Source organism: Pseudopodoces humilis, chromosome 6 (assembly GCF_049639895.1).
Source record: "Pseudopodoces humilis isolate 2021_Gansu_Grassland_sample_001 chromosome 6, ASM4963989v1, whole genome shotgun sequence".
In the NCBI taxonomy this organism is placed as follows: domain Eukaryota; kingdom Metazoa; phylum Chordata; class Aves; order Passeriformes; family Paridae; genus Pseudopodoces; species Pseudopodoces humilis.
Window position 1 is genome coordinate 32,829,711 of NC_142205.1, and position 24,831 is coordinate 32,854,541.

The 24,831-nt window shown below is 35.7% G+C and overlaps 1 protein-coding gene across 15 annotated transcripts in view; it reads right to left on the bottom strand.

Annotated features, from left to right (window-relative positions):
* The window catches only part of TENM3 (teneurin transmembrane protein 3), a 594,796-nt gene that overhangs the window by 361,637 nt on the left and 208,328 nt on the right, over positions 1-24,831 (bottom strand). Inside the window, exon 1 of one of the 15 annotated variants that reach the window (XM_088056016.1) lies at positions 11,089-11,151. The exons of the other annotated variants lie outside the window; for them this stretch is intronic. The gene's annotated coding sequence lies outside the window, so the exon portion shown is untranslated. Of the gene's footprint in view, positions 1-11,088; positions 11,152-24,831 lie in introns of those variants that run through there. 15 annotated transcript variants of the gene reach the window in all.

A 24,831-nucleotide genomic window follows, 5' to 3' on the forward strand; every position in this document is an offset into this window, starting at 1 on the left:
CCATGCATTAGCTCTTTTATAATAGAATTTATAATGGCAAATTCTACCATGCACAATGGTGTACTTGGAATAGTATTTCCAAGGAACACTCATGTATAGATTTAAGTTACAACCACTGCAACTGAACACTCCCAAATTAAAGAAACGCTTACAATGGTATTACAAACAAATAAGAAACCCACTTGGCAGTTACTCACAATGAAACATAAATTATTCCCCCCCAGTTTACAAAAAGACACAGTTACAAGTGAAAATATAACACACAACTAGGCAGAATGCTAAAAACCTACTTTACAGGTATTATTAACAGCAATATTCAGCTTTTTAGCATCAAAGAATAACAACACTAAACCCTCCCTTAAAGGTGATTGTTTCCATTGTTGATAGGTCAGCAACCGAGATTTCAAAACTTTACCTCTGACTAGAAGATATCAAGTCTTTTTAGGTCATGGGGTCCTACATGAGGTCTCTCAGAAGAAAGCATAATAGTCCTAAAATAACGAGTACACACAGAGGTTTCTCTTAATTTGCCCTGTTGGATTCCCATAATAAGTGCTTAATAGCTCCAACCCCAGAGCAACTCTGCAGTCATCAACAAGACCATTTACCACATGATTTAGCAAACGTATTTCCAAGACTTTCACTTACATGTGCTACACAAAATTAGAATAGAAATTAATGTAGGACAATTTATGAGTAATGTTATTCTGGGATTCACAGTTCTTTGCTTATCAGATCCACAAAAGAATCTCAGCTTCCCAGAGGCATAAACAAGCCACACAGTACCATCCTCTTCCTCACCATTTACTGCGCTATGGGCAACCAGTCCAAGATTGTGCCCTTTCCTTTTCCAGACCATCTGGGATTTGGGTTTGAAGAAAGACAGTGAAAAAAGTAATAAAATTTAGTGATATTCACATAAACCCACGGTGAAACTCAACTGTTTGTAGTATCCAAACAAAATATACAGCCACCTTTCACAGAACGTATTTTCCTTACCCTAGATTACTGCCTCCATGCAGACTTCTGAGTAACAGCTCAGCTAATTGCCAGCTTTGCCTTCCTCTGTACCACCACTAGCTAAGCATTCCAAACAGCAGGAGGCACAAATGTAAGGCTAGCTGAAATCAGAGGTACCTAGAAGATTGCAGAGACTATTTTAACTGATGGATGAACACTGTTTCCTGGCTCTCCCACTCTACCTTTTCCATAATCTTGTATGAGGGGAATGTATGACCATCATGCAAACTGAGAGGTGAGGGTAGAAACCATTTTAATGGCCTCTCTTGTCCACCACCTTCTCCACACTTAACAATCCATATAAATTAAGTCCATCCATATAGCTATTGTATTTCCTTAAAGAAAGTAGACTCCTCCAACAGAGGACACACAGCTCTAGCTCAAGTCTTCACAATACTGATTAGCTTCTAGATCTTGCAACATAAACTTCAGCTCAGCCTTGGGGTTGCTTATATTTTTTTAACCCCTCTCCCTCAGCTCTAAGGCAATGGGATCTACTCTAACTTTACATATTTTTCTTTAGTGAAATAATAGTCATGGTCAGTGCATGCTCACCACCCCTGGTTCTATTTAGTTTATTCCTCCATTCCACCAGCAGTAATTGAAAAGTATCCAATTAAATACATTCATACAGAATGATGGTCTAATACTTCAAATAAGGAAGTGTTTTCAGAAGAGCAAAATATTCTCTTTTAACAGATTTTGTTAAAATTACTTCATTCTGACCAATTCTAAAGGATTGACAATTAAGTACAAAAAAGTCTTATGGTCTTTTCCATGATCTCATAAAAACAAACAAAAAAAGATTCAGTGGAGTTTGGTCACCATACAAGACCTAACTTGATACAACCTTCTGTGCAGGCAATGAATTGCTGATAGTTACCTTTGTAAGTAAAATTCCCCAAGCAGTGCCAAATCCACCTGGCACAGCTTCTGCTGGAGAGGAAAGTAGCTGTTTATTTCACATGAGGAGTCATCAGAAGACTTTAAAAACCCACACTGTCCAAAATGACACAAAATGGAAGGAAGTTGGACTGGTGGTGTCTCCCTATGTCCCCAGAAAACTCACACAAACCTTCAAACCTAAGTTGTATTTTAGACATATTTTTATCATCATCTTGACATGTGTGCTTGTAGAAACAAAAGAAACTAAATTGTCTTAGTTAGTTTTTACTCTTTTGGTACATCACCTTTCACAACTTTTCAAAGACCTCTCATTACAGCACTGAAATATTCATGACTAGAAGGATGGAAGAAAAATCACCAACAGAAACCAGACATGATTTCTATCTTCTTCTCTTAAAAAATAAAAAAAAAAGTGAGCAAGCAGGAGATAGGAAGCAACAGCTTAACATCAATTAATTTGTTTCCAGAGAAATAATAGAAGTAAATAGTGCAAGATGGGTAAATGACTGAGCTGCCATCTGCTTCTGTACTCAGCAGCACTTTGGAAACACAGAGACTACAGTGAAGTGTTTTGCAAATACTGCAGTAAAGAAGGCAGTGTGTAAACTGAGGGGAGTGAGGCAGTAAAGTAAAACTGATATCTGCTCATCTGTAGGAGTTTCTTATATATGTGCCACCTTTCTAAGCAGAGAATCTCTTGAGATAATGTAAGCCCCACGTGTGATCTGCACTCACCTGTTTGATGCACCTACACCTGCTGATAATCAGAACTACTCACACAGAATATTTATTTTGTCCAGAAACATTCCTACTATCTCAGCAGATTAACATATACCTGCACAGAGAAACATCTACAATTTTAGTTTCAATTTCCTTAACATACAACTAATCTGATTACAAGCAGACAAATAAAACAGAATAATTATAGACTAAAGAAGTATAAACACTAGCTTCTTAGCTTTTTGGAAAAGTATTTTTCAGCTACTTTTTGATGGATTATTAGCTGATTTACAACATGTGCTATCTATCAATACAGTTACATATATATATTTATATAATTGCAAAAATTTATCATTCAAGGTACAAATTCCACTCAACTGGCCACTGTCTTAATGATCGATAGAAAAAAAGCCTACCAACATTATATTCACCCATCAGTTTATCACAAATGGCAATTGCCCAAGGAGCAACTTTTACAACTTTAACCACATTAGTTATGCACTTTGGATCCCATTGCTTGTCAGTTTCAGCTTCCTGCCCCCAAGATATGACACCAAGAAATCCTAACACCTCAGAAATTATGAAACACTGCTGAATCACCAGCATCACAGAGCAACAGAGATGCCTAAGTGCACACAAGCACAAAAATAACTACATTAAAATTAAATTTCAAGGTCCTCTTAAAAAAATCCTGAAAATCCATCCACAGGCATACCATATTTAAAATTAAAAAAAAAAAAAAAAAGAAAAAGAAAAAAAAAGAGTGAAAAGTAGAAAATAGCCAGGAAAAGGCATTAGTACATACAATTACAGGAAGCAGGAGGAATACAGCAGAACACATTTGGTTTCTTTTGTCTAAATGCTCATATGCATCAGAGCCTCTACGTCTCTCATGCAGAGCTCCTTTTTCTCACACCACTTCTCAGGTTCTGGTGAAACACCTCTCCTGCTTTGTGTTTGTTTTCATACAAAATACATATATACTGGACTTCTAGACAAACATGAAGATGACTTTTATAATTTACATCAACTTAATGATCTCCTTTATCTGAAGTTTAGACAACTGTAAGAATTACCATTTCTGAATAGGGCACATTCACTCTCTGTGAGGGAGTAGCCCTGGACTCCCCTATGATTTTTCTAACTACAAAGAAGAATCCTGTTAAAATGTCTGGTTCAGAAATAATGACAGAATTTCTAGACAGGAAAAAAAGTCACATTTTATTTTTTGAGCTAAAAATTCTAATACAAATATTAACCTTCAAATCAAGATATTCTTCCCTGCCCTGAAAAGAATTAAAATAAAAAGAAGTGCCTCAGACAGTTCAGTCATTGATTATTAAGGCATTTACAATGTGTACACCTGCTGAAAGCAAAATTGGCAGAGACAACAAATTTATCCAAACAATCTGGTGACATAATACTAAATTGCTACTCAAAAAATTCACCACATGATTTGTTATCTCAGAACCTTTCAGTTTAATTGCAATTAACACGACATGAATAGAGCCATCTTGGACTATGACCACCAAAGCTTCTAGAATTATTCTAAAATTATCCTTTTAGCCATAGTTTTCAAGGTAAAGCTGTTTAGAATTAATCAAGTGAAGTAACAAAAATATTATGGAATTCTGGGTTCAAGAACTGGTATGAGAAAGCATTAGTCATTAAAGAAATAAGTATTTCTCAGGGTATGCCAACCCTGAAAAAGCTAAATGCTTGGAAGGTCAGCTTTAGGTCACTGTACACCTGATTCTCTACACTACAACACAGGAAAACAAAGCTCCCAGGCTCCTCTGTGAGAGACAGCTAGGACTATCAAAGAGACATCTGCAAATTTCTTAACAGACACACTGATCTAAATCAAACACTCCTGGATGCAAATGGAGCATTAAGTCAGATGACTTATGGAGAAGTTCTAAATTTATCATGGAAAGATAGCAGCAGCTTAATTAAGGCTGTTATCAGCTTCCACTATGAATATTTGCTATCAGCTCTCCAGTTCTCGCCTCAGACATCTGACTTGATTTAGCAACTAATACACATTAAAGACAGAGTTCAGTATTTATAGGAAGCTTATGTACAAATACATATTTGTCAGGTTCCAATTTTCATATAATTTACCATTAATTACTTATTTCTTCAAGTAAATTTGCACAAAAAAGAATTATTTTGAATAAAGCACAATGATTTTGATAGTTTAACTGGTGATTCTAGTGACCTGAAAAGGAACATTTAGTTCACAAAGGCATTCATTGATAGCTACACAAGTTTGTTTTATTAATTTAACTCCTAAGATTTTCAATAAGCAGAACCAAGTGTTGAATTTGTGAATACTTCACCTTTTACAAAATTACAAGGGATCACGAAAATTACTACTGGATCTCTCCGTACTGAGAGTTACGTAAGCTGCTCCTTTGTTCTGCAGATAACTGAGCTCTGTGTGTGAGCAGTGTTCTATCTCCAACATTGGCAGTGCACACATAATTGCTAACCTGCTTCCTTTAGTTAAGGTTCCTTTTATCCTTAAAGTCGGTCATTTCTCCACCTTTTCTGCTTCATCTTGCCAAGAAATCCAGGTGTTTACAAAATCAGATTACAATTTAATAAAAATTTGCACAATTTAAATGTTCACATAGCCTAACTCCAAAAAAAACCAAAAAAGGCAGCTTGAAAATGACTGAGATTTTTCCTCTTCTATAGCATTTTTGCACCCACTTTGTGCAACATGTGAACTTAGCCCCTGAAGAGCCAGTAGGCTGCACAAGACAAAGAAAAAAGCTAAGTACTAAAACACCATTACAAAATTATCATTACTTCAAAACCAGACATGATGTCCCAAGGTGACACTGAAAGTAAAAAGTCAATGGTGGATGTGGCCTGTTCTATCACAGCCCTGCTGTCAGCACATTCTCTCTAGGAGCAAAGAAACGAAGGTGATGTATTTGTTGCAAACCACGTTCCTTAAAAAAACCATGCCCCAATCCTTCAAGGTGATCTATGAAGCCAGAGATGCTTCAGGCGAGTACACAGGTTCTTCTTGCAGTGAAAAATTAGCATGCATGAGATCACACTGTAGTCACACGTTCCTTGTAATGTTATTTGCTGACAGTCCTTTAACAATTTTAAAGTTTCCCAAAGAATATGGATGTTCATCATTAGCCTTATCAACTGCTTATCACTGGTTTTGCAGTGCAGCAGTTACAAACAGACAAAACAAACATGACAGAAACCATGGGAGGAAAGAAAAAGAAAAGCTTTTTAGAATAAAACCAAACCGAAGTACTTTTCAAGAAGCAGCTAAAGCTACCAAGTGAAGATTGAATACTCGCTCATCACATCATTTACAGATCCCTAAAGGAAACAATTTGCCATTGTCAAACAACACTAAGCAGTCGATGGTAACATCTATATTTAGGCTAACTCTTAATTATAAAAGATGGTGGCCTTTTTTTTTTGCCCTGAAATAATCTAAAAAATTCATTTTCTGGAGAAGGTTTTTATTACTCAATAGGGAGAAAGTAGTAACGTGCCTTTGCCAAGTAAAATTATCAGCATATTGGTCAAAGTCAGAAGCTTCCCAAAACATTCCTCTTCTGTCATCTGCCACACCAGAAAAATTAGTGAACTAATGCAATAATAGCTTAATGTGGTCTTGCCAACACAAGGCAGGTCCCACACTGATTTCAAGGGAAATAACAGTGGTGTACAGGAAACCTTGAGAGACAATAAATTTCTGAAAGGCAATAACAGGTCCTTGCTATTCTTGGTAGCTTTCACAACATCTGGCTCATGATACCTATAAATCACCTTTAAGTAGAAAGCCTCACAAACCTGCCTAACCCTCAGACCCAGAAGACCCCGGACCATGGAATAACAGCCTCCCCCTGTTAGTGCCTTACATATTCAGTCCTGCATTGAAAATATTCTTTAAAGCTTCACTGTGATGCCTCCTTGTAATTACAGCTGTACAAAACAGAAGCCATTTACATCCCGTGCTCCCCAGACCACCCGTGTCAGAAACAAAGGCCTGGGGCTTCCCATACGCACAACTACACAGCGAGACAAGCGCCGCAGGTTGCAGCCTGCCCAGAGAGTTAGAACGGCCAGATTCCTACGCGGTCCCGTCGTCTTGAGCACAAGTACTGTCATGCTTCTCCATTTATATGCACACAATGTTTAAAAAAAAAAAAAAAAAGAAAAAAAGAAATCCTTAGCTACATCAAACTGCTACCACAGCTCCCTACTCAGTTTGGCAAAACTCTATGAGAGGTTTTGTACTGCATTGCTTTTTGCAGCCAGATGAGGAGGGATTCAAACTACTTTGCTATGCCCTGATCTCACTCTATTTCGAGGAATAAATTGTTGATTTGTTTAATTTGTTTTAACAATCTCCAATTGTTAAACTGGAGATACCACAAACTGGTACCTGGAAGTTACAGAATTACACAGAATTTTTACCTCTCTGCCTGAAGTCATGCATATTTTTTTTTCTACTTTATTTCAAGTTTTAGATAAGTCAGAATATAATTGAAGACTCACAATATATGGGATTATTTAAGAACTTTTATAAAGACACAAATAAAAGCTAACCTTTTAAACTTGAATGACCTGGAAAAAAAAAATCTCTTCTATGCTTAAAAATCTCTCCAAAATCTTTGGGTTTTCCATGCAAGCAAAGGAAAACAAAGGAGTTATAACATTTTATGTAACATTTCAGTAAAGGCCAAAAACATGTATTTCTTCATTTTTGTACTCTCACATCTTCTGTTACATCCTCAGCAAATACAGCAGATCTCAGCAAGATATTTAACCAGGCTAAAAGACACCCTGATTGAAGTTTTGAGAACAAAAGCAGGCTGAAAACATGTTCCACTTTGTATTAAAACATTCACTTCTTCATTGTCTTATGTGATTCATACCAAATTTTTTTAAAAAAAAGAATTTAAGATACACAACATTTTCAGTATGTATTTCTGAAATTGTTTTTTTAAATTAAAAATAGCTGATTTAATTTTCGTCTGTTTAATGAATCCCATCAGTTATTCATACATTCTTTATCAAGAATCAATCAAAGTTATGCTTGAGAACAAGGACAAAAAGCAAGAAGGATCAGGAGTACAGTAAGATTTCCTTACACTAACAACAATCATAAATTATTTACTGAACTTCAAAGCTTTGAAACTGGTGATGAATATGGTGGGGAAAAATAAGATGTGTTTGTTTACTATCAATTATTTATTACATATGTTTTACAGTATAAGATGAAGAAAAAAATAAAAATGTATTGTGCTCATTTCACCAAAATTTACTGTTCTTTCTATCCATTCAGAGATTATGAATGAATTATTTGGTAACTTTGTAATAATAAGACATGCAAAAAACCTGACATGTTAAAAAAAAAAAGATTCAATCCATACTTTCCAGTAAGAAATGTACATCTATATATGCAAAACATTACTCAAGACTAGGGAAAATGAGTCCTGAATCAAAAAAAAAAAATAGTTATATAAGCCAACTCAAGTAATAAAACATTCAGAACCGAGAATACAAATGATAGCTGAACTAAATTCAGTTCCAAACCAGACAGATCAAAGAATTAACATGTCAGTCCCTCTAAGCAAAGCAGGAACCAAACCAGCCGAGCCATGAAAGGTCCAAATTTTCTACTGATAGGAAGCAAGTCTGGGATGCCTGGCTGTATGGCAGATAGCTGCTGTTTTTAATGTGCCTTAGGTCAGACTTGGTAAACTTCACACTTCTAACCAGTGCTGTTTGTAATAGATTGGATGAAACACGTTTACAAAAGAATCAATAAATGTAAAGACTGGAAAGAATTAGAGAGGCTTGCAGGCTTGTACCTATTGTCTGGGGGAATTAGATGTCAGTTTGAGCACTATAACTCCAACAAAGGTTTCCTAGTTTTAATTTACTAGAACACATAATGGGCTATGTAGAAGCTGGGAAACACCCATCTGTCCGAATATATTACTTAACAAACAGTTTAATGAATGTTACAAACATTATTATAGCCTGGCATACTCTTCTGCTCATTCACTCCTACTTTGCAATCTTATCATCAAAGGGCACTTCTTTGTGAGGCTGTTCCACTAAGTCTCAAAAGTAAGAAACAATGCAACATGCTCAAAACATGGATCTAAATAAATTGCGAAGAACAGGAATGCTAAAAGCAATATAAATAACGAGTGATACACAGCCTTCTAATCTCACACAGCATATATTATATATATAAATATATATTTTAAGAAAATTTTCCATTTGTAAACTACTATATAAAACAAATATATAAAATAAGACAAGTAAATAACTGTTGGCTACAGTGAAAAGAAAAAAAAAAAACAACAAACCAAACCAAACAAAAAAAACCCAGCCAAACCAAAAACCAAAACACCACCACCACCACCAGGATTTTCTAAAAATCTCAAAAAGACTGCTGGTGTCAGAAAATATAGCTCAAGTCTAGCTCACATAATATCTTTCCTGAGGTGGTTCAATACTTCACCTAGTTCTTGTGAAACAAAATATCCATACTTTTTTCTAATTAAATTTTCACAATTAAAATGATTTTATACAACAGCTCAATCTGACTTTACTTCAAATGTGCAGCCTAAATAAAAAAGACAACTTCTGTATTCCAATAAAAGAAATAAGACACAAGGTATAGTTTAACACCATGCCGAACTTCAGTGTTTACCTTTGATATTCACAATACATTTCCCCACATTATCTGATATATAAAGTAGAAAATAAGGAAACAAAGATGAACAAACCATCCATAAGCTTCTCCAAATAAACCATATGGTCTAGTGTTCCAACAGACAAAATTAAATTTTAAACACAATAGGATTGTTTAATGCCATATTCCACTGGGTAAAATTGGTTTACAGAAGGTTGAATTTCTCCATCCCAGGTTCCCTCTTCAAACCACAAACTGTTCATGTGCAGCTGATAAGTACAGTATCTCTGAAATTCCCTTTATAACCCAGTGCATACATTGAAACAATCACTGGAGTGCATTTTTTCCCAGGGAAATGTGCAAAGAACCCAATTTCTAAAGACAGAAATGTATTCTATCACAGGGTTTTGAATAACAAGTTATTGAGTTCTTGTTCTATCATGATGGGAAAGTCTCACTTGGGACTTTTTGGTTCATTTGACAAGAAGTTGTTATGACTGTAAAGGCAAAGGTATACATATATCTACATCACAAAGAATGTCCTTGTTACCAAGTAAGACTTTGTCGATATTCCCAACCCCAGACAAAGAAAAGCATAACCTGTATTCATTCTTATGTATTAAATGCTTGCATGTTCAGATATGAGAACGTTGCTGTATGTGTCTCACTGCTGGTGGATTTGGATTCCATCCTGTCAGCAACAACCTGTGTGGTTGACGGACTCACATGTGCTTCAACCAGTACAAAGTGCTGCTACACTCCATCTACAGCAACGTGTATTTGACATCCTGCTTTCTTCTCATTTAAATCTACTTTAACAACTTGAGAGCCTTGTCACTTGGACAGCCAAGTTCATGATTTTTAAAGAAAGTTCACTGCAGGCAAATCCCAAAGGGATATTTGAGTCTCTCTTTTTGTCCGGTCACATCAAAAGAAAGCTTTAAAAAGGGTTAATTGACGTTTTAAAATAAAAAGGAAGTGCATTCCACAACAGAAGCTTCTGTTTATGCTCCTTTGGTTCATTGTAGAAATCTAGTTGACAGAAATTGGAATGAAAAGCTTAGAAACAGCTATTCCTAGAAAAAGCTGCCTTAGAAAAAGAGAACACACAATTAACTTTTTGGTATATCCTTAGCCTAGTAAATGATAGCATTCGACAGTGCAGTAACACATTACACAGTTTCTTCTCTGAAAAGAAATCTTACTGAAATTTATATTTCAGCATATTCCTTGATGTCTAAAATAACACAAATTTAAGTAGTTAAGATGTGAAAAAGTAAAATCAATGCTTCATTCTCTTGGTAACCCCCTACCTTCCCCAATAAAGGGAGAGTTACTACCGCTCTTCTATAACTGATGAGTGCCCAGTTTTTAAAACTGAGGTGCAGGGGCTGGAACTCCAATATTTTGAAAGTAGGCAAAACCCATCTTCAATAAAGTTTTTTCTCAGTGAGAAACTTCAGGGAAATACTGTCCTGGCAAAAAGTGTGATTGTCCTTGCCTCAACCAAAAACTAGATTCCCAGATATACACTCCTATAAAAACCATATCATCGTGGTTACATAACCAACCAAATATTTAAAGTAGTTTTTCTGCTTCCAGTGAGAGAGGGAAGAAACACACTTATTTAAAATATTTGCCAGCTAGAGTTGGGCGAAGTAGGAAGTTCCGCACTCCAGTGGATGAAGGGTAAAAGGTATGTAACACTGATAAAAGATAAGCAGCTTTTGATAATGACAGCTTACCTCTAAATTAAAGAAATAGTTGCCTGATCATTGACAATGTCTCACAGACTTTCTTTCACCTTGCAATAGATTCCTATGGAAAATGGAAAGCCAATTATTGAAGCAGAATCAACCAGAAATGTGCTCTTTCTCACTAACACAAAATTACAATCAGACTACATATTTTTTTTAAAGTATTTCAGTGTAAGAAGTGCTCTCCTCTACGAGGAGAAGAAAGCAGTCCAGCAAGAGCTGCAGGATGAAAGCAGCTGCTTTGGTTTATGCTCAGGTTCAGGAAGAGAGGAAAAGGGGTCAGTGGACAACAACAGAAAGATGAAGCAATCTGCTCCTACTTGCTAGCTCATCCTAAACCAGTAAGTATTTACACCAGGGATGGGCAAACAACCTGCTCAGGATGCTCAGAGAGGTCATGGGGTCTCCATCCTGCCAGGATTCAAGACTCAGCTGGACACAGCACTGAGCAACTTCATCTAACCAGTCCTGCTTGGAGCTGATCAAGGACATGAATGAGGAAACCTCTGGAGGTACCCTCCAAACCTAAATAATTATTCATATACAATCAGAGAATAATTTTTAACCAGTTGTTTTTCTAGTCGTACAACCTCTGCATTTAGTCTCTTTGTACTCCTGCCAGAGCAAATAGCCTGAAGAATATGGCAGCCTTCATAGTCCATGAAAAATTAATAACTCACTGGCACACAGCAGAAATAAGTAATTTTGGAATTTTCTGATACCCAGAGAGGTAACAGGCTCCAGGACACCTGAGATATGCTGTTTTTTTGGATACAACAATTATTTCTCATTTAATTTTTAAATATTAGAAAAGAAATAATTTTTGTTCTGCACATTCTCCAGGAAATTTCCAAGCTAGTATAGAAGCTGATTGATTGCTTTGTCTAATTATAAATTTCAGGGTGTCACTAAATACCACCGCAGAGAACGGTTCCATATTTTAGGTACCCCTGTGAATAATTTCTCATTTTTTCCTCCTGTAAGAATCTCTATGTAGCACGTAGTTCAGCTACAAATCTTTACTCACAAGTAGATTTTCTATCAATATATTTCCACTGCTAATCTAGACTAAAAAGGCAGAGCAAAAGAAACATGCATCTAAGAGACAACAACTTAAATTTAGCACTAATGTGACAAATATTTCTTTCCACAAAATTAAACCTGTCAGTCCACACCTGTTCATGAAGACGGAAACAACTCAGTATTCCAGCAACTTCTATTCCAGCAATCTTTCAAAACAAAAGTCTAGGCTTACTATGCTCATCTCCAGTACAGGAATCATTAACATAAACTATCTCTTGATTCATGAGCATCACAGCAGGTGAGACATTACTTTCTCCCATTCTGCACTTGCAGTTGATTTTTCCATGTTTATGCTGTTCAGATAGACAAGCACTATGGCACATTCAGCTGCAAACCCCTTCAGAAGCACACCTGACACTGCTTTAGATTAAATACTTGCTGCAAGTACCAGTGTGGGATACTTTGTGCACAGAGATCCATAAGACTGTACTGCTGTTAAGACATTCACATAATTTAGCCCATTTGAGAGATTTTTGAATGCTGGTATCCAAGCCATTTATCATACTACACATGGTATTGGTACAGCTAATCAATAGTATTTGTAATTTAGCAAGAGTGAAACAGCAATCCTACAGTCCAGAACAACAAACATGGCTTGCTTATGCACACTCAGTTATGAAGGATGAAAAAAAAAATTTTTTTGCTAATGAATTAACAAAGAATTCTGTTTTTTAAATGCCATGCAGCCCACATAGCATTAATTATTGCCATCCTCATCTGAATTGACATCATTTACATAAGACAATTACCATACTTCATAATGGCCTAACTAAAATTTTAGAGCATTTTCTTGACCCAAATGGCATGTTCTATTTTTGTCAATTGCGTTTATTAAAAAGAAGAAAGCAAATTAAGACAAAGTAGCAGGGGAAAAAAGTAATCTTAGAATGTTCAGGTAGTTTCTGTGCTGTAGAAACCACATATACAAATGCCAGATTTTCTTTAATTATTTTTCTCCCCTTATTAAAACAGCCAAGAGACCCTATGTTGGTAGCTGTCCTAAGGAATCAATTTCAACTCTTGACACAAAATAGAACACACTAGGACATTTAGCAAAAATTCAATTATATTATAAAATATTTTAGCTAACAAAGATAAACTTTTTGCATTTCTGTTCCCATTTTACAGCTTTATCAGCATTTTAAGGAATCAAACAAATTGTCCTTATTTTACTGTTTCCCAAAATCTAAAGACGGCTACTTAATGAGCTAAAACATTTGCTTGCAACCCAGAGTAATCCTCACATCCTAAGAACCTTTCAAATAAGGTAACTCTCTCAGGAGCCTGAAAATAACTTTTTTTAGTGGTTATCATATTTTCTGATTTGCAACTTATCACTGTTTATTTTTCCTCTACTAGAAAATACCCAAACATTGGGTCTTATCTCTTAGCCCTACTGTATAATTTACTGCCACAAAGATAAAACCACGTAGTTGATCTACTCACATCTCTAGCTCAGAGCTACAGCTCCTTATCACACAGCTCTATACAGCTCAATGTATACAAGAGCAGTAGCCCAAACCAATTACTGTGATATCAACTACTAGATCTTTCTACCTAAGAATTCCAAACCCCACCCCTCAACTTAGATACCGGTTACTCTGTGTTCCAACAAAGCAATAGAAACAAGGTTATTTCTTAGTTCTGATCTACGTTTTCACTAACTGATTTCTGTGAAGCCATGAGAGAGCATGTTTGGGGTTTGGGGTTTTTTTGCTTGCTTGGGTGTTTTGGTTCTTGCTGGGTTTTTCATTGGGGGAAAGGAAGGTTTAGGATTTTTTCAGTTTGTTTTTTGAGTGTTTTGTTTTTTAATTAAACCTTTTCCTTTACAGATAAAAATTGTTCAAGCATGGCTATGGTTTCTCCATCCCATATCAACACCTTTTAATCTCTTACACTATTATTTATAATTGGTAATCTAATTTTTCCTAAAAATGCCTATTTTTTATCTCTGGGTCATGTCAGTGAATATTTCTTTTCTCTCAATATACCTGTTCTCACAATGCATCAAAAAGGAGAAATCTAAAAGTAGTTATCTAACATACATATACTTATTGGAAGTTGGTTTAAGCTTAGTGTGTTGTTTTAGAAGGTTAATACTGACTGGGATCAAACACAAAAGTTATTTGTATTTCCACTTATTAAAATAAAGTGCCAATAAGAAGCAAATGAAAGACAAATTTCTGATTGCAAGGACTGAAGTGTTAAACAAAAAACTACATAAACTACATTTAAACCAGCAAGCAACTAATTCCTATTCAATTTATGGAATTGTGCTATATATGTCACACTATTATTCAGCAGAGGGCATTCCACTGGTCATATACTATTACACAAGCCATTTTAGCCTTAAATTTGTATTCTAAGGAGCAAAATAAGAGCATGTAACCAAAATTAGAAAAAAAAAATAAAAAATAGGCATTGCAAATATATTCTCCTGAAGTAATTTTTGATACCATAGGGATAACTCTGAACACACACACAAAGCAGATTTATCTTCCACAAGCATCAGAACACTTGACCAGGACTGGGACCGTTCCTTTTTCATAAATGGAAAAACCAGGTTAAAGGTAATTTTCATAAATTCAGTGGCAGGCATGAAAAGAATCAAAGTCCATAATTAAAATACTTTTACTGTATTCTGCAAAGAAAATGTAATATCTTTAAATGCTAATTAACTGTTTGATTTTAAATATTAATATTTATTTCAGATGAAACATGCCTAATTTTACCCAAATAAGAAGTAAACACTGAACAAACCTGATATTTAACATTCCCTTCTATGCACGTCAAAACCAAGAATGTACTAGATGCAAGAAACACAATATCTTGAAATTGTGTACTCTGCTTTTCAAAATATAGAAGACTTAAATAGAATTGGTTTCATATAAATTGAACATCACCCATCTCTACCTGAAAGGCCTAACATCTGTTACTAGTTCAATGAAAGTACATAAAAGAATAAACAAGCTGCCCAATATATCTTGGGGTATGTTTATATCAAGATGGAAACAATTTAAAATTGGAAATAATGTTTATTTACATCATCAATATTCTATGCTTGATTTTCTTTCTTATTTGTATTTTTTTCTTTTAAATCATCTTAGAATGTTTTTGAACAGCTGGTTCATTCTCTTGGTTCTCTTTGATATCTACATATTTAGAATTTCATACCCAGAGTTTTTCTAGAGTATCCCAAATTAATTGACACATTTTATTTCTAAATCATCTACTTACCAAATAAACATGACTACCTCACATTAACTAACTACATAGTAGCAACATATTAGGCTAGAGACTAATTATTCTAATTATCTTAGGGTTTACAGCTCAGACAGATTCTTAGCTCCTGATGAAATCTCCTGGTTTTTTGCAACAGTACATACTGAAAACATTGCTGTTTTTAAAAATTAAGCCATAGAGAATGTTTTTGTGCATTTGCCATAGGCAAAAAGTATTTTCTTCTGGACAATTTGATCTTGCACTGTAAATTGTACACACAGAGCATGTTTCACTCACAGATCAATTTGGTAAACGGAAGCACAAAATTTCTGAAAGGGAAGGATTTTGCTTTAAGATCTTCCACATCATTATTTTTTTCACTTACTTGGTCAGATAAGACCACTTACAGCATGCAATGTATTTCACTGCTCTCCTGTTGAAGGGCACAGAGCTGTCAGACCGTGGGTAAGAGCAGTAACGGATTTGTAACCAAGAAGTACTTTATCTTTGGGAGACCACTCAGAAAACATTAACTAGACAGCAATGGCTAAGAGGACTTTTTTGTCTCAGTAAAAATTAAAGTATTTTTGCTGTTTGTGAATGCCCTCAAACTCTGACCTTATGATCAGAAAGTCAGAACCACCTGAGTAACTCAGTAGCTTTGGTCAGGTTCACGATACAGCCTCTACAGTGGATCACTGCAAGGATGGAAAACACTTTCTCGTCAAAAAATCAAGTGGCTGTGGACTGTGCTGTTTATTCTGCTGTACTGTCAATTTAAACCTTATTACCTTCAATTAACAGCTGAAAATGACTACATAAAGATATGCAAACACACATACATTAACATGAACACGCTATGTGACTCAAGCAACTACTTGGCTCAAGTAACCATTTAAAGAATGTTACTGAATTAAATCATTGCAACGTGCACTTTGGTTTAATTTTCAAACCTTTCAGTATTCATTTTCATGAAAGAAATGAAAGTAGGTTTTTACAGAATACATAAAGGATAACAAAAAATAAAGTGCGCACAGCAGTCTGCTTTATTCTGCACAATTGGCTAATCTTCGGTACAAAAGCATCGTTGAGATGTTAATCAATTCAGATACACAGCTTTACAATAAGAACAAAAACTAAAATAAAAAGAGTAGTGAACAGAAGAGTTTAAGAACTGGAAACCGATAAAAAGCTCTTATAGTCAGATATTCCACAGTCTAAGCCGCAAACCCGCCTTAGTTACCTATAACCACGTATGATCACTGGCATTGTGAAATTCTGTATATAGAAAACAGAGCAGAAGTGTCTTAATGTACAGCAGTGCTAAATACACCAAGATTAAGCACTGACAGCAAATGATGATGATTACTGAGATGCTGTAAGAGTTTTTATAGCATAAAAAATTACTATGAATAATGGTCTTATTTGTATAAATTTAGGAATTCTATAGATAATAAAAATAAGTCCATTTGTTCTAAAACAACTTCAAAGGAATATGGTAAAGGCACCTCTTTGACCCCCAGAAAATTATACCAGCACATAGAAGCAATTTCAGCCCCAGTCTCCCCAAAAAAATAAACAAAAACAAAGCAACACACCCAGACACTAAACAACCTGTCACAAAGAATTTTAGTCTCTTCAAAAAGCTCTTTAAAAAACTTGCCTAGCAAAGGTAAACATCAACAAGGTAAAGCTAAGCACTATGCCCATATCACTTAACCCTCTATTCCAAACCAACAACCTCACATTATTTTTGCACACCCTTGATACTTTTTCTGGTCACTGCCAGTGTCCTCCCACCTGCTCCTGCACAAACCTTGTTTAATAGCTGAGCTCTGTTGTCATGCGTGGCCGCGACTCTGAAAGACCAAAGGCTGAAACAGGGGATATCAAGTACTCTCCTCCTACTAGCTGTAAAAATCTTTTCCACTGTAAGGGGTTGATATCCAACATGTACTTTCACTACAACTGAAAAAATATTTTAACTTAAAGTAAAATAAGACCCAGGCTTGTATAGCAGAGAGAAAAATCCAGCTATTTTTTGCTACATGAGTCATACATTAGATTCAGTTTTCAATTTGAGATCATTACTACCCCTAAACTTAGACTATGCAAAGCAAGACACAGAAAATATCTCAATCATTTCAACAGAACATTGAACATAGATACCCAATTTTGAATTTTAGAAGTCTACCTCTTGAAGGCAGCTTTCCACTCTCTAGCAATATTGTATCATTGTTTCATTGATATTTAAAATATGCAGTCAGTGTGATGATTTTTTTTCAGTATCAGCTTCACACATTCTGCCTTGAAATACCTATTTCTTATATTTTATCCTTCAAAAACCAGATAGAATTCAAGTTTCTACTTAGGACCCATGACTTTCTGCTTCACCCATCCCTGGGTACTTGCTACACAGTATCAATACCAGCCAAGAAAAACAGTAACAACCCAACCTCCTTGAGCTTAGCTACTTCTAGGATTTCTCTAATGGGAAGTTCCATACCTTTTCTTCATCTCAAAATACTTATTCTCAGAAAAATATAAGCTCAAATTTCTGCCACTGTCACATTGCTGAGTCTGTTCTTGAAACAGACTGGCACTTTTTCAGTTCCTGAGTATCTCTAGGACCTTCCTGTCTTACACAAAACATGACAGAAATCTCCCCCATAAGAAGGGTTAAGAAAATGTCAAAACTGACAGTATGACTCAAAAATTACAAAAAAGGGTGGGGAGAGGAAATTTTCATGCCTTATTAATACATATTAAAAAAACCAAAACCCTCTTGTAATTACTGAGTTCTGTGCAGCACAAAGGAAAAATTAAATATTGTCTCACAGTCTGCTAAGCAATTTCTATATCACCAAAACCGTAACATGCTACAATAAATTTTATTTAAAGACAATTGCTTTTGACAGATAAAAAGCTAATACAGAATATTTTGAATGTTACTAATTTAAATCCAATACATCACTAAACGTACCTTTTATCAAAAATTCCTACTATGGAAACAAAATTTGTTTTATGGATTCAAACACAGCCACTTAAAATGTTTAAAGTTGTACACTCCATTCATGTGCACTTCAGCCCTTTGAAATAGATCATTTTTGTACTGCAGTCGTAACTGGCTGTTGTCAGTTCTATATATTAGCTTCCTGCTTACACTGCATATGTCCTTTCAAGTGGCTAAATCGGGGATCATGCTTTACAGTACTCACACTTAAAACTGTTTCATGATTCTCAATATTAGTGCTAACATGTAAAAAAAAAAAAAAACCCACAAACAAAAACCCTACAAAAAAACCCCCACTCAGAAGAAAAAGCCCCCCAGGAAATAGAATACTTTAATAGCCCTTTCCATCATTACTTATATTGCATTATTTATAAAAACAAAGCAAAAAATCATCTCCTAAACTTTACATGTCAGATAATCAAGCAATAATAAACAAAATAAATTAGCTTCTGAGCTTTAAGATACTTCTGTCAAATCTCAAATATCTAGAGAGCAGGTCTCATTTCTGTTAGATATGGTTCTTTCAGCTAAACTCAAATCACAAATCACAAAATACTTGGTCAAACGTATTTATTTTATTGAGTCACAAGTGTCTTTCTCTTGAGGTTCTGACTGAAGACTTCTCCACTTCATGAAATCAGGCTAAAGGCAGCTAGGAATCTGTGCCAGATGAGCACCAAAAACCTCCCCTCCTCCTCAAATACCAGTGACCCATTTATTACTAGCATTTCCCTCCTTTTCACCTTTAGTCAAAATGGTTTATAATTTTCTCTCTGATCAATACATTTTAAATGACCAAACTTTTGTCCAAGTCCTTTCCCTCAGGCCAATCTTCATAAGTTCAACCTTTCCTTGAACACTCCATAGCACTTATTTTCACCTAATTGAACTCAGAAATTTTTACTTCTAACTACAATATATATTAGTGAAATACAATGAAAAAGCACAACTCTTTGAAGTTCATTTTGTGATGTGTTTTAATGTGTTTCAGCAGCAGAAAAATATGGTTGCGCAACTAAATTTCCAAGAGTATTAAAAAACTCCTTTTTTTTTTTTTTGTCAGTCATTCTCTAAGTTTTCTGAAATGGCACTGACCCTGTTCTCAGTACTCACCTTCTGCTAACACACTATCAGCTACTTGTAACTGGGTTTTTTTTTTCAGAGAAGGTTTGCAAACCAAGTAGGCCAGGTAAGCTTCAACCAGCCTATTCAGGAAAAGAAAAGGTAGCAGAAATGATAGGAAGAGTAAAATGTCACCGAATTATATAAAACACTGCAGGCCACAACTAATTCTCATGACAGATGGTGAGATTGTGATTGGCAGGTGGCAGTGAAACAGGGCCTCAGCATTTACAGAAGATAATGGAAAACTTCATAGACCATTTGTGCTGAAAATGCTGGCCAGAGCTGGTGTAAAGCCATCACCATCATGCACTGGAAAACTTCCACCACCATCCGTGCCAATAGATCTAGACAACTCTTTTCAGAAGCCACTGGCAAAGGGGAATTATTTGGACTCCTGGGAGTCCAATTATTTGGACACACTGGGCTCCTGACTACCAAAAGTACTGATACAACCAGCACTGAGCTGCGAGCGAAGTGGTGTTCTTTGAAAGGCAAAGCATCCCGCGTGCCTTGCAAGAGGTTCATCACCATCAAACCTTGACTTGTATGATTAATTCAGCTTTGGCTCTTAAAAAGATCACTGCTTGCTCCTTGCTTGCTAACTATACTGAAAATATTAAGATGTCAAACGTTTATTTTGTCATTCGGACATTTTTGGTACTGACATAACATTTTCGAGAGGAGGTAGCTCCTTCCTGAAGGGCTTTCCCATTTGTAACTTTAAAATCTAGCAAAGAGCACAGAAATTTCTTTAGTATTTACCTTTGAGATAATACTTTGAGATATCTTTGGCATGGTTAAACAAGAAAAAAACCCAGATCTACAGAATACCAAGGACTCCAATATTGTCTATGCTTTCTACTTTACACCATGCTGAAACATAAATCAGGGAGCAGCATGATGTCCTGTTATAACAATTCCCCTAATAAATATTTCTATTTCATAATATACACTGAATCTTTATTCCAATCCAAAAGTTATTTTAATTGATATATATTTGATTTGATTTCCTTGTCACTATTATACCTCTAAAGTATCACTTGTAGTATTTAGAACCTTCACACATCTGTATTTAGAAACATTAATCTCTTTTCATAATCATAAGATATGAAGTTTTTTCTTCTTAGCCTAACCATTTACTGTAAGAGAGAAACAACACTCAATCTGTCACCAATTTCATGCAATTATCTTACCCATATTAGACCTGATTAACAGTTAAATCTAATAATTTCTATGCTCTCTTCTTTTTGAAGACTTTCAGTATAACTGCACTGTTTACATATTTCAGATTTTACAATAAAATGTAGAACAAATATAAAGTATTCCTAATGAGTCTCTGCTTAACTCGTATGTGCCAGGCACAAACAAAATCTTGGAGTTCTAAAGAAAACAGCAAAAAATTCTGAATTTCATGGAAAAATCACATCATTTACAATGCGGAAAAGATAGCTTAGGGTCAAAAGACAGCAACAGAAAATTGTGATTTTTGCATGTACATGACTGAAATATCTATAAAATTAAAAACTGCAAGTCAGATAAGCTGCATCAACAGGAAACTCTATAAATGGTAATAAAAGTAATCATTATAATTTTTTAAGTCTCTGAAAGACTGTATACAATAGCATGGTGTACTAAGACTAAGAATAATCTCGTCTCAGAAGTTTATTAAGACAGTACTCCAGTCTAAAAAAATACATAAAGATGTGAATTACTTAGCTAAAATAGAGGGAATAACCATTTGCTCATCAGGGGAATCAAGCAGTGACACATTGTGTAAATACCAAGAACATCATATATCTAAGTTCTGAAGTCAAACTGTTCGGATCGCCCAAATGATGTGTTTCCATGTAAAAAACCTCAAAAAATAGCAGAGAGAACAATACTGGAAAAATAATGCTGTTGTAATACATTCATACTAAGTCACATTATTCAAAGAAACTTGTGATAAAAAAGGTTTTCTAAATTTACCTGATCATTATTATTTTCATAAAGGTCTGTATTTTGTTTACTCACTGCTCAAGTGCTAATCAGGGAAGAGAACTTGGATATCACCTCTAGCTGAAAAAAACACTAATAATATTTCCTGTTTGCAAGCTACAATGTGAATATTTTGGACACACAGTCTAAGCAGGGCTCACTATTTTTGTAGCTGTTCCTTTTGCTCCTAAGCGAGCCAGGTCTTGTGACCCACTTTCAACAAGACTGAGAAGAACTCTAGTAAAAAACAATGCCAAGTTGTAAAAGCTGACAATTGGAATCAGTAGAAAAGGCCAAACCAACCTACCAAACACACACACAAAAAAATCCATCATTTGATATGCTTGAGAAAGATAACAATAAATTTATTTGTTTAGCCTTGACATCAGTAGTTCTGAACTCCATTTAGAAAATGAGACCCAAAGCGTTTTCATTAGTGGCAATGCTTTCAGAGTGAGAATCTGGTATAATAGAATTACATCAATGCAGTCCAGGTAAGTCTGGTCTATGTGCTAAAGGAAGTTTTTTTAATTTTAACAATGTACTGTCATGCCATGTATGCACAATGAAATTTTAACCCTGATGTTAGAGCTATACTCTCACCCTTTAAGAAGGAGCACATTTTTACAAATACTGTTCTTTCTTTAGTTCTTTTACACAAAGATCAAAGATTTCTACAACATCCCTCTGTGAATCAGAAATCCAAACCACCTTTGCAATATTCAGTTTCCACTGCAAGAAGGTGCAACACTTTAAGTTAAATTCAGAAAAATCCAGGACCATGCACTACTGACCTGCTGAGGTTTTGGTTCAGCTTGGCTGTACATGGCAAGTGGGTTTGACTGAGCAGGCATTATGTAAATGGATGGACTTAAATAAAAGGCAGCCCCTCATGTATTAATCCAAGGCCTGGGGTGCTTTCAAAGTAGGCTGGAGACAATCCCAGACACCTGGCTTTTGAAAGACCACCAAGGGAATATGCAAGGGGAGAAGGGGAGCGAAGGTCAGTAAAAGCAGCCTGAAATAAAATTTAACTAAATTCAAACCTATTTTAAAGCATCTGGGTCAGCAGCCTTGAAAGTTTCTTTACCGTTATCAGATGCTGAAATATGCTTTTCTATCTTAAGGATACAAAATGCTTTCCAAAGCAATTCATATTACATGCTTCAGGATTCAGCAAGAAGTACTACCTGGAAACAAGATGTTTTTAACTATAGGTTTAGAACGCATTTTGCCTTGGCAGCTTCAATGTTTACAGTCCCTCTGGAAAAGTGTCAAAAGCAACTGTGCCATTCAAATTGGGGAGATGCAAATCTGAAGAGCACAAACTTGGCTATCAGATGGAAAAGCTACTGCTCCATAATCATGAACAACCAGGGGTTTAAGCTAGGCTGGGCAAATGAAAAAACATCAATATAATCAGCTATCCAATACTCTGCTTCATTCAACTGTCTCTTCTCTCTTCCCACACTACAGCCTAAAGTAGGTTCTCCAGAAACCATCCATAAAAAAAATTCAAGAGAAAATCAGTTCAATCTTTTTCTTTCTTCTGACTATTTGTTTTCTTTGTAATTTTTTTAAAGTGCTTTTCTTGAAACTCAAGTAAATAGGAGCAGACAGAACATTCACCTTTTCTTCTTTCCATGATTTTCTTTGCCTCAAATTTATTATACAGTATCCTTATCTATATGCTTCTCCATGTTACTTTCCTTCCACAGAATTGATTTTCAGTTATTTACCCCTTTTTGCTGAATTTCTGACTCCTCCTTTCTCCCTATCCTTTTGCTGTTATCCTCGCACTCAGCTTCCTACACATTCTCCATCTGATGCAGACATTTGCTTGCCTGCTTGGTTCTGCCCTCTGGCAGCTCTGGGGAAGTGGCCAATGGCCATCCATGTCAGCTCGTGACCAATAAGCCATCCAGCACCTTGGCAGCTCTGCATCCACCACGGCATCTGCTGCCTCCCAAATTGATGACCCAAAGCCAACAACTCCAAAATCAAAGAAAGGATAAGGGGGAAGCTACTGTGAGGAGAGGATGGTGATGTCAATAAAACGAAGGTTTTGGAAGCCTATCAGAACTATCTGGTGCACTGCCATCCATCAACTCCTAGCTTGCTATGGGAAAAGGGTGCCACCTGGTGCCCACTCCATCCTCCTCCAGCGAGTCACTTAACCTGCTCTTCTGGCTTTTCTGGCCACTGTTCTCCAGAAGGTCACCTACTTTCCTACTACGAGTCCTCAAAACTTAACATATTCCTAGAATCTCTTAATCTCATACAAGTTTTAATAGACTTTGAAACATTTTCCAACTTATTAGACACTGAAAAGAGCAACAAAAAAGCAAGTAATGCCCCAAATCCAACCCATACACCTGAACAAGTCACCAGGTAGGAAATGTCCGCTATAAATCAACCTGATGCTTCTTGCTCAATAATTACCTATACAGCGGGCCAGGATCCTCAAAGGATAAGAGAAGAGGAAATAAAATCACTAGATCTTTGCTCTAGAAAACCTGTTTAATAAACTAAGGGTTTTCCCCATTACTTTGCTCTTAGTCTCTACTACACTATACTCAGCTAAACAGTCATTTTATTTCCCATGGTGCTGCTCACAGCTACCCCAACAAATGAAAGCAAAGGCAGTTAGATTCTGATTCTTTGAAACAGACATTTAATAATTTCTTGTCTGTACAGGATGCTTAAACTACATAAAATATAAAGACCATACTGGGTCCAAAGTAGAGTTTGTAAAGGTTTTTTGGTGCTGTTTTGGCGTCTTTTGGTTGGTTGGGTTTCTTTGTTTGGTGGGATTTTTTTGTTGGTTTTTTTGTGTGTGTGTGTTTATTTTTGGGGGCTTTTGTTTGTTTGGGTTTTTTGGTTCGGTTTTTTTTGCTTTTGTTTTTTGGTGTTTTGGTGGGGTTTTTTGTGGGGTTTGTGTGCATTTGCAGTGAATAAAAACCTTAAAGGGTGTATCCTAACTGGCTGGAAGACGCTCTGAGACTGTCTCTGAGTTGGAGAAGAGATACTTCCTCCTTTTATTTAAAACATCCAGCTGAAATTCAGCTTTATGAGATGTGAATGCTTTCTATTATTCTAGATTTTCATATCTCTGTTTCCCTGCTTTCCTTGTCAGCTCAGTGGCTGCAGCCTAGAAAATGCACACAGGCTCCAACAATGGGCAACTTTCATCTTCTGAAAGTGTTTAGTACTAAGTACAATATTCATATGTCTGGGTGAAACATAGTTAAAGGAACAAAAATAAAACCCTCCCTATTACTTATTGCAAAATGGAATTCATACTTCATTTG